General features: G+C 46.2%; 2 protein-coding genes across 6 annotated transcripts in view; one reads left to right on the forward strand and one right to left on the reverse strand.

Moving 5' to 3' along the window:
* Positions 1-7729, reverse strand: part of LOC144155702 (thiamine-triphosphatase-like) — a 496904-nt gene extending 489175 nt beyond the window's left edge. For 2 of the 5 annotated variants that reach the window (XM_077687310.1, XM_077687307.1), the window contains exon 1: positions 7589-7729. The gene's annotated coding sequence lies outside the window, so the exon portion shown is untranslated. The remainder of the gene's footprint in view (positions 1-7588) is intronic. The other 3 variants (XM_077687311.1, XM_077687308.1, XM_077687312.1) reach the window with 2 other exon arrangements.
* Positions 7730-7874: 145 nt separating this feature from the next.
* The window catches only part of Zfh2 (Zn finger homeodomain 2), a 369044-nt gene continuing 360605 nt past the window's right edge, over positions 7875-16313 (forward strand). Inside the window, exon 1 of the mRNA XM_077687303.1 lies at positions 7875-8064. The gene's annotated coding sequence lies outside the window, so the exon portion shown is untranslated. The remainder of the gene's footprint in view (positions 8065-16313) is intronic.

Here is a 16313-nt window from a genome sequence, read left to right on the forward strand (position 1 = left end):
TCAATCTGTACTCAGTCGTACTCAAGCCATCTGTACTCAATCTGTGCTCACTCGCAATCGTACTCAATCTTCACTCACATTTATTTGTTTTCAAAAGTATTTCTACTAATTTTCTCTCTCAATCAACCACTTGCATTTGCGCGCTAAACTATGACTACTGACCTATAATTTGAACAGAGCAAGTCGGGTGAAGCCACCATGCCTGCCCTTGCTTTCGCTAAGGAAACCCCGCGGCGAGTAGTGGCGAGCGAGTGCCGAGAGCCGCGGAAGAGGGAATGACAAGGACTGCATTTCCCCCCCTTATTAACTCATTTTAGCCTTATTAGGAGGGGGGCCGCGGCACCACGAAATCTGTGAGACTCGTGCACGCACGTCGTGATTCGAGTGCGTCATCAAACTCACAAGTTTGTACTCGTGGGTACTGTACTCATGAATCATAGGTACTGTACTCGTGAGTATTACTCGCGAGTGCATGTAATCGTGAGTACAAGACTAATGAGCCCTACTCGCGATTACATGTACTCACGTCTGTACACACCCGTCATTGTACTCACATTTTTCGTCTGGGCCTGTACTCACTCATCATCGTACCCGCTTGGGAGTTTGAGTAAAAATGAGCACAAATGAGTGCACTCACGAGGGAGTACGCCAACCTATGCTCTCGACAGGGATGCCCCTTTATTCAGCACTGTTTGGTCTAGAGTTCAACTGCAAGTAATCCGCAGATGACAACAGGTTCGGGATCTTCCATCGCGAAGGGCATAGGTGGCTACTGCATATATCGTTGGTATAATATATAATAGTAATATATTTTCTGAGGAGCATGGACTATTTCTTTAAACATAATTAACACTGCTTTCTCAGGACCTCCACAATATCCTTCAGATCCAAAATTTCGAGCTTCCCATTTAAGAGTGAAAATATTTGTCTCACTCGCTTTGTCCTTGGGTCACTCTGATAACTTGTTCAAGTGGGCGCAACAGCCATATAGATTTTTTCTCACATTGTAATACCTCGTGAACCAACTTTTCTTAAAGCAAACGCTGAGCTCGTTTCCCGACAAGCCTTTCATTTTAATCCCTGGTAGGGGCCTCTCAGCTCTTACTCGCATATCAGTGACAGCGCCTCTCCTTCTAGCCCGCAGTATTGTATGTTTCCAAGATGAAACTTTTATCCCTGCGACGTTTAGTGTACTAGTTTCCGGGCATACGACTTATATTGCGCCAGACAGCCCCATTTACTGTGGACTACAAGCTGAACAAGCATCCAAATTCTACAAAAAAGTAGTGGTGATTATTTCAACACTTAGCACAGTGCTGTCGTGAACGACATCATCAATGCGAAAGCTTTAAAGGCAGCAAGGTACACAACGTTTCTGTTTGCCAACTCCATGCAATCACGGTATAACGGGTACAGTCAAATGTTGCAGACTGGCCCCATCGTTCCTTCGCAATTATCGACGTTATAACCGTGATATCTCGGATTATAGTTACCTCTTCAGCAAGACTAGGTAATACGTGCTGCTGTCCAAAGGGACTATAGTGCATTGTTTTGCATGATAGACCCTTTGGACAGCAGCATGTTTTCCGGCATGTCATTGCTGTAAAGCAAGAGGCGTGACATACGCGAATGTATTACCACGCTCACCATTTGACGAAGTGCGGTTGCACTTTTTCAGGCTGCGGTGCCCGCAAGCCATAGGCAATCCTTCGCTATCGTGCCCGTCGTTTTGCTGAACCCGTGTTAGAGGCTTCGCTGGTTGTTACGAAGAAAAGCCGGGGGAACGCCGTTGCGTAAACGGTCACCTCAGCCTCTGTCCGACGGATGCCGTGTTCGGCAAGAAACTTGCTTTCATCGATATAAGGTTAGAGATGTAAATCTGATTCTCTACCCTTACTGTGATAAAGGCAAGTCCCTTGTCGATACGTAAACGGACGTACGTCCTTGCTATTGTTCTTCCCGTGTGTCCGACTTTTCACTCATACGATTTCTACGCGCTGTTTATGAGTTTTGTTTTTCCTTAGATTATATGTATGTAGCGGTAAGAGCTCTAGAAGACTCGGTAGGTAGAAAATCCGGCGTCCTGCATTGCAATCAAGAAGTGCAACCCCCAATTCCTGACTCCGCAAAGAGAATAAAAGTAAAATATTTGCGTTGAAAAGAATATTCCGGAGATTTAGGTCTTGATGATAATCTAACCAAGTGCTTGTTTAATGCGAGTCGAGCCCGCATCGCCAGCTCCGTTACGGTTCCGTGGATAAAGCCGACTTATAGTGGGCCTAGTGGTTGGGCTGTGACCTTCAACTTTGAAAGGTGTGTTAGCCACATGTACTGAGCCCTGCGTGAGAAATTTCACCGCGATAATTACAGAAGTAGCAATTAGGGGAGTAGCAAATTACGCTCCCGCTAAAAGTTCTTTTTGCTCGGTGATGCGAACGCGGGTACTTGCCGGCCTGAGGTTAGAAGCGCCATCATTCAGAATGCACGGAAACCTCTGATTGTACGACACCGCCGCCCCAACAGATGACACGTGAGCCCTGTGAACAGGCATAGGTTCCGGACAAACGTTAGGCCTAACCTTACGATCTGAGCTCTAACATCGTCAACAGGTATACCCACAGCTTTACGTACAACGAGTTTGATGCTGCTTAGCCCGTCGTAAAGCTGAGCATTGCAGATACGTAATGTTAAGCCTAAATATAGGCCTAACAAATGAGATTGGCCAAGGCTATTAACCAACAGCGCACATGCGCACTTTAGGCTCTTGTTCCGGTGCAGATTCTATTTTTTACTCTAATCCCATGCTGGGCCTCGTAATTCGCCAAATTCGCGCGTTTGGTTGGGATGTATTTCGACGTTCTTGAGGCACAACGCGTGCGCTTAACACAGGATACAGAAGAGACACGGACACAGCGCTGGGTACAGGGCTCTTATGTGTCCTGTGTCACGTACTCTGTTCCTCTAGAAAATCATGCACTACGCTTACGCATCCTTCTGAGAGATAGAGTTCCTGGGCAGACACAGCTATGCTGTGCGTCGTCCCTAAAGGGCTTAGCCGCGTAACATCGACGATCTCCCCGATTAATGCGGTGGTGGGTGCCTTTCGCGAAGATGGCGACGCTCATTGGCAAAGTTGTTAAGCGAGACGTGTGTGCACCCATTCGTCAGTTGTACACATCCCGTTATTTCTTTGCAATACAGATATCTTTGTCCACGAGTTACCGGAAGTTGCTTTCAGCTAAACCTTCATACTTTAGCGTTGACCAATACGCATGTGCGGGGGGAACGCGTGACACTGTCGTGAAGGGTGCGAAGAAGGATGTCGCCTATTGGTGCTTAATGCTTCCTCCTATGAATTGCTTTGTATGTGATCCTAGATTTCTGTAAGCTAGTAACCGTTTGGCTGCTCGAATTCAATACCAAGTATAAAATCTTTTGAGCATTTGGAAGGTGTGACGAAGGGGCCGATGTATGTGCAGGCACAGAACTCGATCCGCACACTGCAGTGCTCTTACCGACAGATGTTATCCGATACCCCCCCGGCTTCGGCAATTTGTCGGACGGTCCAGGGAATGATAACATTTTTTTCAATTCAGTCGTCAGATCCAACTGGACATAACAAAATGATTTGCGCCAGTGTCAGCCAACTCTGTTCTCTTACAGACGTTAATTTGCTGAAGTATACGTCCGAGGGAAGAAATTGGGTCGAATGGCATTTGCTGCCCTCGTCATTGTCGCCACAGCCGAGGATCTTCGACCAATTGCCGTCAGCGGCCTCGCCTCATATGCTGCCGCCCTCAGTTCCTCGGGCTTTCAGAGATGGGCGATAGACAGATGGCGCAGGTTGGAGCAAAGCTAGGAGTAAAATATCGCCTTCGATTCAATGATGGTGAACGGGGCTAAGGGCGTCGTGGTATTCGTAAGGGTAGTCGTCGATCTCAAGCGGCATCTGCTCATTCCTTGAACGCGACGCATTGCATGTGAAACCACACAAACCGGCATGGCGGTAGGGGCACGTGCTATAGACGTGCCGCCTGTTCGCATGCAGCGCAAGCAAAGTGGTCTGCGCAAAGGGTGCGCCAGGGGTCACTATTCTACTGCTTGGTTTTTATCGGGTAAGGCACGGTATACGAGGCTTCAGGTTTGGTGTCAGCTGTGTGTGTGTGTGTGCGTGTGCGTGTGCGTGTGCGTGTGCGTGTGCGTGTGCGTGTGCGTGTGCGTGTGCGTGTGCGTGTGTGTGTGTGTGTGTGTGTGTGTGTGTGTGTGTGTGTGTGTGTGTGTGTGTGTGTGTGTGTGTGTGTGTGTGTGTGTGTGTGTGTGTGTGTGTGTGTGTGTGTGTGTGTGTGTGTGTGTGTGTGTGTGTGTGTGTGTGTGTGTGTGTGTGTGTGTGTGTGTGTGTGTGTGTGTGTGTGTGTGTGTGTGTGTGTGTGTGTGTGTGTGTGTGTGTGTGTGTGTGTGTGTGTGTGTGTGTGTGTGTGTGTGTGTGTGTGTGTGTGTGTGTGTGTGTGTGTGTGTGTGTGTGTGTGTGTGTGTGTGTGTGTGTGTGTGTGTGTGTGTGTGTGTGTGTGTGTGTGTGTGTGTGTGTGTGTGTGTGTGTGTGTGTGTGTGTGTGTGTGTGTGTGTGTGTGTGTGTGTGTGTGTGTGTGTGTGTGTGTGTGTGTGTGTGTGTGTGTGTGTGTGTGTGTGTGTGTGTGTGTGTGTGTGTGTGTGTGTGTGTGTGTGTGTGTGTGTGTGTGTGTGTGTGTGTGTGTGTGTGCGCGCGCGTGCGTGCGTGCGTGCGTGCGTGTGGGGGGTGTGGTGTGGGGGGTGCGTGCGTGCGTGCGTGCGTGTGTGTGTGCGTGCGTGTGCGTGCGTGCGTGCGTGCACACATCATTTCTGGGTCTGCTTCCGTGCAGCTCATCCAGAGGCCCAAACATGCCCATCAAAGCGGTGAAGCTTATACAATGACGTGGAGCAGCGCATACGATTTGCCTCTAAATATGTGTTCTCTGCTGTGACATAACGTAAGACGTTTTTCATTACGTAATGTCACTGAGCAGGCTGATTTTTTTTCGTTAGCACGTACTGTGGACCTTGATGTGGTCGAAATTCCCCCGTTCATGCAGTGATTGTTCACCTACGTGTTTTGCGGCGAAGAGGCCTCATGATTTTTATCGTCTGTATTTATTCATTTATTCGTTTATGTATTTCTTTAAAATTACTCGGGTCCTCAGAGGTATTTTAATGAAGAAGCAAAGAGGGACGGCAATATCAAAAGGCATACTAAACGCACCGAACCTTTATAAATCAACAGAAGATATACCGAAAAACACGGTTATTCAGTGATACATATACAACACAAATATATCAGGGTGTCGAACCGGAAAGAGTACCGCTTCGGTTCTGGTTCGGGTTCGGGTGAATTAATTTTGTTCCGGTTAAATTCCGCTTCGACTAAATCATGTGCCGAACCGGTTTCCGAACGAGTTCAGTAAGTTGAACAATAAATAAGTGCGAATAAAATTAAACTGTGCAGTTGAAAGGTATCATCAAAAAAAAGTGCACGTATCTTTCACTCGAAAGGCAGACCTGGCCCAATGACAATGGTGCCATTTTTAATGCTAGCGTTAAATAGTTAGGCCAGATAAACGAGAAGATAGATGAAGTTGTTGTGGTTCACGCGCCCCTTTCTTGCGCAGACCTTAAAAAGGCACAGGGACAACTTGTGCGATTGGTGGAAGCCACTGCCATCCTCGTGCGAAAACCACCGCCAAAAATCAGGACTGGACGATTGATCGGTGCCTGCAGTCCTGTCAGGCCGTACCACTCGAATGCTAACATACAGTTAACGCACTCATGAATCTGCTTCCCTATATTACGCCACTGCCAACGTTAGATAGCGTGAAACTTGACGGTTTTTCAATGCGTTTTTTTTTTTTGAGGGGGGGGGGGGGGGAGGAAGGCACTGCAGGGGTGGAATATGGCTGATCGAGTTACCACAGGCTAGTTCTTTCAAATGAATCTAGGTTATATTTTGTCTCCACGGTCACTTTGGCGTCCCAAGCAGATCGTGTAGAAGACGCAGTAGAGGAATAGCGCCGACCACGAACTTGCGCGACTTCGCTATCGAGGTGCTTTTCACGCCCAGCAAAAATATTTCTACCTGCATCCTCATAATACTAACAATATACAAAAAAATGGCATAGAAATTTTGGGACTTGTATCGTAATGCGTAAACATTCTTTCCGGCCGCTCTATACAAACCGAGCCTTGTCAAAGTCGACTACACACCACGCACAATTGAGTCGCTGAGAGGCATTTTATTAGAGGTAGCGCAAGCAGCCTTCTACCAAAGAAGAAAACTTGACGTATCCCTCTGCACCCCTGCGCATTATAAAAGGCAACAAGCAAGCGCTTTTGAGGTACGGGTCGCTGATGTGCGGTGCAGCAGCCCTGCAGCTTCCTTGACCCTGCACACTGTTTTTATTAAATGGTATAATACAAAAGGAGCCATTCTCCTCTCATTAGGGCATAACGGATTGAAATAATTGAATCTTGAAATTTTAATTTTTGGTATGTAAAATAAATTTTTCTCACTTGGACATTATTAGGAAAATTCATTCTTCTTACATACATTTTGCTGATGTAAATTCTTGTATGGTCGCAGCGAGGCCTATGCCTGCAGGCTACAGAGAGTGGGATACGTATATTGTTTGCGCAACCTCCCCTCTGGGCGCCACCAGCGGCAACATACCGTTTGAATATTCACGCGCATCCATTTCCTCATGTTGTAACCACGAATAGAGCGTTGATAGTTTTGATATTGATTTTAGGGGGGAACGTTCGTTGACCATTACGTTTATGGGACGTGAAAGAGAAAGCCCCATATGAAATTGACTACGGAATATCAAAAATTCCGATTGCTTATAGGAGAAAGAAGGAGGTACATGTTAATTTGGGCATGCTGTGGGATTGGTAGGACAGCACGTTTCGTGCACGAGTACAGAGGGGCACCACTGCATGTGGAAAGAGGGAAAAGGAGGTTCCGCACTAGTTGGACGTATGAGATTGGGCAACTCGGGGCCGTTTATGGTTTCGGCTGGAAGAAGACAGGAGTGGCTGGTAGCCTCGTTTGTTTGAGTTCCTGAAATAATTTTGAAAATAATACGCAAATTTTCTGAGGGGCACATGATGCTGAAGATAGTGTCTCTTTCTTCGTCTTTTTTTTTTCTTTTTGATGGCAGCGTTTGATAAGCGAGCTGGAAACTAAAATAAATTGCGGTTTACTTTCAATAGCAGTTTGCTTTTGAGAACGACGCATTTACTACTTCATCCTTGTTTCTAAGGTCGTTTTTACTTTGACACCGCACATGGAATTGGTATCTTGACCCGGCAGGACGCCTCTGCCCCTTCGGACAGCGGGGGAGGAAATCTCGCGTCCGACAGACGGGTCCTAATTAAATCCGGCCAGCGGTGATTATGCAGAGCAGCCCGCCCACCCCGTTCCGTGTTAATGAAATGCGCGGGCGAGCGCAGCGCGCCTGCGCAGCGCGCGCGCACCGGAGCGCCCCCGCGACGCTAGCGCGGCGCGCGCGGTGCACGCACTCACCCCGTGGCGATCGGCGAGAAGAGTCGCGTCTGCGAGCCGCCGACTTCCCCTTCCTGCGCACGTGTCGCCCGCTGTGCTCCGGGAGTCCCTACTCTCACTGACACTCGGCCGTAGCACGGCTCCGTCGAGGCCTCCTGCCAGGCTCGCCCAGCGGCAGCAGCTGTGCGCAGACTTGCTTCGCAGCGGCCACCGCAGCACCCGCCGAACTCCGGCCGTCCTCCCGAAGACACGGCAGCGCGCGCCTCGACGCCACGCGCTCGTGCCACTCCTCCGCTCTCCTCGCAAGGCCGCTCCTGCAGTGCAGTTTTGGTTTTGGTCTCGGCGCTTGTGCTCGGCCGGCTGATTGTGACAACCCGAACAGAGCGCGTTCCCGTCACGTGTGTGAGTGCGCACACTGGCGGGCCGGCCACCTTGGGCGGACTAACGTCCACCCGTCTCCATCTGACAGCTACTCGCCGGCGTTCGACCCACGAGGCGTAAGTAAGCCGATCAGCTGTGTCGCTTGCGCAGCCACTATTTCAGGCGCAAGTTTTTTTTTGTGCGGGTGACCGTGAAAGATGCGAACACTTGTCACCGTTGCCTCTCGTGAAGCGTCAGGTGTGGCGCGTTGTACGACCTCGCCGGATGGGAGGCAATAGAAACGGGAAAACATTCGCCGGTTTGTTTTGAGTGCATTGTCGGAAACGTGGGCTTGCACAGCGGCGGAACAGGCTGGTTTTGTTCGCTATGCGCGACGAAGCGCGTAATCTACGAAAGTAGCCTGTTCTGGTTTTTTCCCACTCTGTTGAAAGCCCCGCTATTTTTTCCTACATGTTCATGGCGCCGCCGTTTTTCGCATGTGCCACCTGTGTTGTGACTGGAGACCTGTGTGTCAGCTGTCCACTACCGTGAAAGTGAACATTGAAGGCTTTGTTTTCTATACACTCGCACCATGCAAACTTGTAGTTTCCGTCGGAGCTTAGTTTCCAGAAGCTATTCACGACAACATGTGTTCAATCAAGTCATGCTTCTGCTTGGACGTCGTCCCAGTGCGGTGTTACATTACGAGGACAGCGGTGTATTAAACAGCTTCCATTGCGCTTGTTCACTACATACTGCCCATTTGGTGATCGTTTGAAATTGCAGTACAAACATGAGGACAGCGATGTTCTTGAACCGCACATTTATGTCGTCTTGGGACAAACATGAGCTGTAACCTCTAGGTGCTTCTCAACGTTTGTGGTTCTGTGCAGTGCACTTGTTTCCATCAGTTTAGCTGAAGGAGGAGCAAGCGTAGAGCTTATCATCCGCACTTGTGATATTTCCACACGAAAGTTCGTGAGGCAGGGCACGCGCCTTTATAAGAAAGCACTTACACTCAGTGGGTGGTACCCTTCTTCTAAAAAGTTGACAGACATACATGGGGGGGAGCAAAACAGTCATGACCGTTAACGTTTAAAAACATGCGTGGCCAAACAAAAGGCAGAGGCACTTTTCAGAGAATGAGGACGTGATACTGTTGTCAGGTTACCAATGTCCTCCTCTTTTTCGTTTTCCCCACGGTGCTTATTTCCGTTTTGCTCCTGGGTTCCAAGCTCTTGTAGTCGTTTGTTAGAGAACGAGTTGCTCCCTTTAAGTAGATCTGTCTGGCTTAAGAAAAGTAGCGCTATTTTTTTTTTAATTCTGGTCGCATGCACCAGTCGCAGTCTCGTACTTGTACAGTGGCCATAGGGCTAGGGATAGTTTTCTTTCATGGTTTGTTTTTAATGTAAAAGCCGTAATGTTAAGTGCGCATTCAAGCTTGTTTCTTTTCTATGGTTTAAATTTTTTTTAATTTGTGCGATTTCTCGGAAGGATCAGTTGTTGACAGTAATAAAACTAGAGTGGATCGCTACCACATTGTTTCTCTGCAGCCCATTGGATACCGCAAAAAGGTTGTGGAGGAGGTGAAACCTGCCAGGTATCAAAGATCCTTTCGTAATCACAATCCGCGCTACGTACGCAAATACGGTATAAAATTACAAGAACACAATATTTACCTATTGAGGACTTATCGCGTGACTAATCGGATGACTCATCGAATCGTACAGAAAAGGAAAAGTATTATGCATTGTTTTCTCATTAACTGAAATTTTGTGCCACCTCCACAGATGACACTAGTGTGCAAATGGGGAAAAATCACCGCCGAAACTCTGAGTTGTCTCAAAAGGAAAGACAAAAAACTCTACTTTTCCAACCAGGTTTTGCAAACATCGGGTATACCTGAGCCAATTTTCACGCATTTGCAAACCGAATACTACGCGTGTGTTTCCCTGACGTCCCAGTTAGTGGCGTGCTTATGGTGCCAAACTGTGAGTAGAAAGTTGGATACATTGAAAGCAAACGTAAACAAAAGCAGTTTATTGAACCGTCTTTCTGTGCATGCAGAGGTCGGCAACGCATTAATAGTAGTACATGGAATCCTTTTTAATATGGTTTTCCCTGTACTGTAAAATGCAGTGAGGCACAACAAATGGGCGAATTTGTGCCCAACGGTGACTTTGTCACCGCCATTGTGTATACCAACGGCTTACCTCTTAATCGGTCACTTTAGGTACTATCCTCTTTCGCCGACGTTTGACGTTGAACAATCGATTCATTTAGTCTGAGTTCGCGTGGATAAGTGTCAGCGTGCCGGAGACCTCGCCTTGTGACTTTTTCTTTAGTTTTACATTACGTCTACATGTCGAAAAAGTGTCTCGACCATTGCTGCTGGTAAAAAAAAGAGGCGAGCAGTTAGTCTAAGGCTGGCAAAGTGAACTCCGAAAAGAGTTTTTGCAGTAAAGAAATCGGCTACAATTGCATTGGCTATTGGCTACTTCGAGACTCCTTGTAGTTTGTGTTGCGTAAAAGGTTTTTTAAGCCCGTATTGTCTACCTTTCGCGTGCTTGCTTCGACAGTCATCAAAAGCAATTACTGATTTTGAGAAATGAAAATAGTTGCATTCTTTTGTTGTAACTGTCGGAATCTGTTTGGTGTGCGTGTTTGTATATTATAACAGTTCATATATTATTAGGAATGCCACTCAGGGATAGGAAACGAGCTACCTGGATCACTGGATCAGAGAACAAATAGACTAGAAGATATCATAGTGCAAATAAAGAAAAAGAAGTGGACTTGGGCTGTCCATGTAGTGAGACGAACCGACAACCGGTGGACAATTAGGGTAACAGAGTGGGTACCAAGAGGTGGGTCTAGAAGAAGGGGGATGGAATGGAATTAACTGGATGCAATGATGAAATAGAGAAATGCGGGGGTAAACTGTGGACTCGAGCAGCCCAGGAAGGGAGCGGTTGGAGGCAAAGGAGAGGCCTGCGTCCTGCAGTGGACCTGAGTATGCCGGTGGGGATGATGATGGTGATGATGGTGGTGGTGGTGGTGGTGGTGGTGATATATGAGGGGCTGGTTGAATAAAAACAGAAATAAGGGTAGGCAGTCAAGAGAAAGCCAAAGAAAGCATGGGGGAAAATGTGGTAGACCATTTATTCTTCTTGAAACAGATATAGTTTTATCCTGGAGGTCGTGGGTTCGGATCCAACCAGGCGGGCATGTTTTTCTTCACGTTTTTTATATCTTTCAAAAAACTACATCTGTACTTTCCTTACACACACACACACACACACACACACACATATTATATATATATATATATATATATATATATATATATATATATATATATATATATATATATATATATATATATATATATATATATATATATATATATCGCTCAGCTGCTAAACCACTGACCTTTCTCGATGTTACGTATTTCTCACGACTCCATTGCCCAACCACCAGGGTTTCTAAATTCGTTGCGGTTGTAGTAACGCCGTTATGCTAAAACAAGCTAAAGCAGTCATTACGTCGAGGTAGAATGACGCCTGTTCAACTTCGAAAAAAAATGATACCCTTCCCTTGAAATACATATGCACCGAGCGAAACGCAAAATTTTGTTTGCATATAAGCTTTCTGGTTCAGCCTAAAAGAAGGAGGTCCGTGGGTACGATATATCGGTGCAAGTTCTCTAAAGGGTCCAAATATTTCCGTAGGCCTCCACCAACAGCCCTCGTGCAGCTTGGGCCGCATTAATTTCCAATACGGACTTATTCGCCAAATAAACACGAGACGCCACATTTTTTTAATAGGAAGAGACGAAAACGCCGGATCTTATTAATTCTGTATCGCCTCTTTGCCTTTTTTAACAAAAAATGGCAGGACGACACGGGAACGCAGGACTTTGAAAATCCCTTAAAGCCTCCTTGCACGGTTTTGTTTTTTAATGTAACAGAATGGGAGCATTTTTTTAAGGTTTGAGCAGAGCTCGTTCTGCCCCTTCGTCAAAAACTAACCCGAATATTCCGCATTGATGCGTCTGACAACCACATCTCTGGGCACACGAGCTCTGGCCGTGCCGCCGACCACAGTTCGGTCCCATGTTTAAGACTACAAAAAAAAAAAATGAGAAACCCTAATAATTTACGCCTGGTTTCCCTACGCGCTGACATTTACAATGGTCGTGTCATTCCATTTTCTTCGGTTTGGTACTCTTCATCGTGTCAAAACATGTCATATTTAGAAAATCAAGGATGAATGCAACTTTATTTCCTCACCAGACATTGTATAGGAGGTGCAGGGAGTGCAAAATGGGAAAGGTCATTTCTGACGAATGACTGCAGCACTGCCAGTTAAAGCCGCCCCAGTTTTCAGGTTCGAACACAGATTCAAAAAGTTGCGCTAGTGACATGTGGTTTGAATATTTTGTTTTCGTTAGAAACCATCGTGGTAAACGTCAACATCGCCGTAAGTGTTTATTTTCTTCTTCTTCTTTAACCGTTTTAGGGCACCATGTGTTCACGATCACCCCACTTCGTGTGTGGTGGCGTTTAGTAACTAAATTTTGTTTCGTGACCTGGCACACCTTTTTAAAACGGCAAATGATAAACTGGCGGTTGTCAGATTAGCTGGCCAACGATTTCTGAAATCAATGCAGGTTTTTTTACAACGCGCAGTAAACTCGTAATTCACCTGCAAATTTTGTAAGCGCTTTCCTGTGTATGTCTTGCATACCCAGCGACACTCTGTACCGCGTCTATGCATCGCGAAGGAAAGGCATCCGCTACTTGCATGTTTCTCCGCGCCGTCATCGTGCTCACTGTCGGCCGTTTGTGTCGATACCGGCGCTTAACTAATTAGCACAGATGGACACGGCAGCACGCTTTATAGGTATCGTGTCGGCAGCACGTTGCGAAAAGGTGCGTGTATGCTGGTGAGCGCGCAAATCTTTTACAGGATCTGAGGCAACTGTGCTCACAAAGATTTACTGCTAGTGGCGACCGAATGAACCATTTTCCGCCTCCAGCATGTTATATTCACAAATACTACTTCTTTAGCAACTCAGAGGGTGTAGCGCCACGCAATCACTAGATACGGTAGTGTTTGCAACACGCCCTTTAATCGCTCATTATCTTAACCCGCAGGATCATAAATAGCTAACAAAACTTTTCTGAAACACCGGCTGCGAAAGATTCAAGAAGCCATACATAAGTAGCTAACGTGCATCCAGGCTTATTCGTTGATGAAGCGTTGGCGCTACTACTGTGCGATCACTCTCTAACTGCGCTTGAGAGTAGTCAGTTATATCTAGTGTGTAACAAGCAACAGTATATAATGATTCTAATTAATTGCACTCTTGCTTGAAGCATTACGCGCTTTTGGACACGCACAAGTAAAAATAATGGCACCCGCGACAACTTACTTGAAGCGTTCACTCCACTTACAGATCGATCATATGCTGCAGCCGCATCAAACGCCAGTGAAGCGATGCAGAAGACTCAGAAGCTGATTCGAGTGCTCAGCATAGCATACAGAGTTTGTTAGTTTTTCTCGCACAAATTTGTATCGTAATCGCTAAGGGGTGCTCGTACGTAACGCGGCGACCACTCGTCCAGAACCTGCATTAAAAACTTCTTGAGGCGCACAAAAGGTGGCGCCACCACCTTGTTATCACGTGTGTGTAAACAGTAAGGGGAATGACGTCCTTGCTGACGGGCGGAGTGTGGGCAATCTTCCCGAGCCGGCGCAGTCGTAGCTTCCCTGCGTTAATAATGACGCCAGGAAGAAGGAAAAAGAAATGAGCGTTTCATTACAGGTTGTGACGTATTGCTGGTTACGGCGAAAATTTGCCGGTGCATAGTGACGTCACAGAGTTCCTCTGTCAGAATTGCATCATTCTCCTTAGAACGCCCAGCAGCTGTGGCGAGAAAGCGTTGAGACTGTTGAAAAATTCTATTGCGAAGCTCTCGGTCACTACTGCCCCGGTCTTCAAAGTAATGAGAGGCTAAATCATCTGATTCACCAAGGATTTCACGACCCTGTGCGTAATTTGAGGGAACTACGGGTTCTTCCATTCCCGCAACCCTCAGTAGCGGCAAGGAGCGTGGTCAGTGATCACCGACTGGTCACTATCTCAAGCATCAGGGGGAACAAGTGTCGCTCCTGCAGCTCCTCACGTGGAACTGCGGTAGTGAATCTTTCCGCTCATCGACACAAATATTTGCGCCATTCAGCCCATCAATAGCGTGACAACTGGACCGATCAAACGGATCATTATCCTGCGCAGCACAACAAGCGATGTCGCGCACGCAGACGGGCACCTAACAGGCTTTCTCTTCATCATCGTCGCAAGAGCCAACGCTCTTCCGGATATAAAACGACCCACATTCACATTCTACGATCCACCCGATTCCCCACAATGGAATAGACGTGCACTTTCCATACATGGATGGTAACTGCGCCAATATTCAACACTCTTTGGGGGGAAGGCTACTCAAAGTATGCTTTACCGGGACCACAGCGTCCGCACTGGACGCGTGCTACTCAGCAGCCACACCTTGCTGTGCACAAAGAAAACGCGTAGAAAATCAGGGCTGAATTTCGCGACCGTGCATCCATACACGTGGCTGTATCTACACACGTCGGTTAATACGATTTGTCGTCGTTTGCCTCATACACGCGGTTCCACCATCTAAGCGCTCTTGGACGCACGGGCGGCTTCGCTTTGTTTAGCGTCTCGCGTATCTGTACAGTGTTTCGTGAACACCATCGGCCCTTCTGTACTCTTCCGCATCCTCCGCTCGACGTGTTTCTCTGCGGTAATCTTAATGCCAATAACTTTCAATTCTCTGAGCGAACATGCCTTATCGCCGTCTTTTGTTCCACAACCTGTTCTCACGTTGCGCAGGTTTGGTTAAGTAGTCTCTGGTTCAACCAGATCCGCTCAAAATACAGCTTCGTCCTGCGGCATGCGGAAAATTCTTTACGAGTGTCCCTTTAAGTGCTTGTTTTTTGTTGTTGTTGTTGTTTCTTTGTTTGTTTGTTTTTTGCGACCGAACAAGACTCATGCATTCACTGAAGTACCTTACCAGCACAATCGGCTATGGATGGCACACCGTGAGATATCGATAGTTAAGATAATTTATGCCATGGGACTAAGCAAATACGTGCACGCATAAACCGAATGCCCTGGCTGGGGTATCCACCACCATACCGAATAGTTGAAAATCTTGTCAGGGGGGATTCTTCGTCATGGTAGGAGCAAGAACGCAGTGAGCGTATGGTCGGAGCTCCAATTGCCGGAGCTGAGTGTCGGTTTCGTTTTAACTATTTCTTCGTCGTGAATAATAATACCCTCATCAGGGGTGTTTTTTTTCCTCAAATGTATAAACATATTTAAATGTCAAGTATGAAGATATCACATGATGTTTACGCTGTTAGTGAAGGTTATTCATTGTTAGAGTTCTAAGGTGTCGGCCTTTATTGGGTATGTTGACGTTAAAGACAGTAGTCATGTTCTCTTGTTTGGTTAAAACACAATCGGGTATTTATGAACTCATGTTTCACAGACATATTAATTTTGAATATTGCAGACAAAGAACGATAAATCATGGATATCCGCCCGGTAGCTTCGACTTCCGCAGGTGCGAAAATGCTGCGTAATATTTCGTTAGTTCGTACAAGATACCTACGTAACATTTACGTGAAAAAAAAAATTATGAAGTTTTTTCTCAAGTTCATTATGCATGTCTGCGGATGCTGTGAGCAAGAAAGCATAAGGGGTGTTTCTTGTAAAAAAGGGGAGTATCTTTCGATGCCGTTAAAGGAATGTAACTCCAAGGCCAGCAACAAACACTGGTTTAAAGGAAACAGATACTCGGACAAACCAGAGTAATTTTTTTTTCTGGTGGCTTAATTGTTCGCTTCTTAGCTCAGTTTTCTGTGCGGAACGTAGCGTAGCTCTAAATACCCGGTTAGTAAATAACATTCTGATTTGCAAATATCCGATATTAATTATGTTGGGATATTGCCTACATTGTGTGTTTATTTATTTATTTATTTATTTATTTATTTATTTATTTATTTATTTATTTATTTATTTATTTATTTATTTATTTATTTATTTATTTATTTATTTATTTATTTATTTATTTATTTATTTATTTATTTATTTATTTATCTTAATACTTCCCGTTTCTGAAGCTCTACATAAATATACTATATTGACTAAATCTGTGATGAAGGCTTCTAAATATCTGATGACTGCGTAACGTAAAAGAGTACTGGACGAACACATTAATCTCGTTTACTGAATGTTTACTGTCGGGGCCCCATACTAACGTCACGCGTAATAAAATACACGAGCACAGGT

The sequence above is a fragment of the Haemaphysalis longicornis genome, unplaced genomic scaffold, assembly GCF_048455015.1.
Source record: "Haemaphysalis longicornis isolate Haplotype H1 unplaced genomic scaffold, Haemaphysalis longicornis Haplotype H1 scaffold_1, whole genome shotgun sequence".
Taxonomy (NCBI): domain Eukaryota; kingdom Metazoa; phylum Arthropoda; class Arachnida; order Ixodida; family Ixodidae; genus Haemaphysalis; species Haemaphysalis longicornis.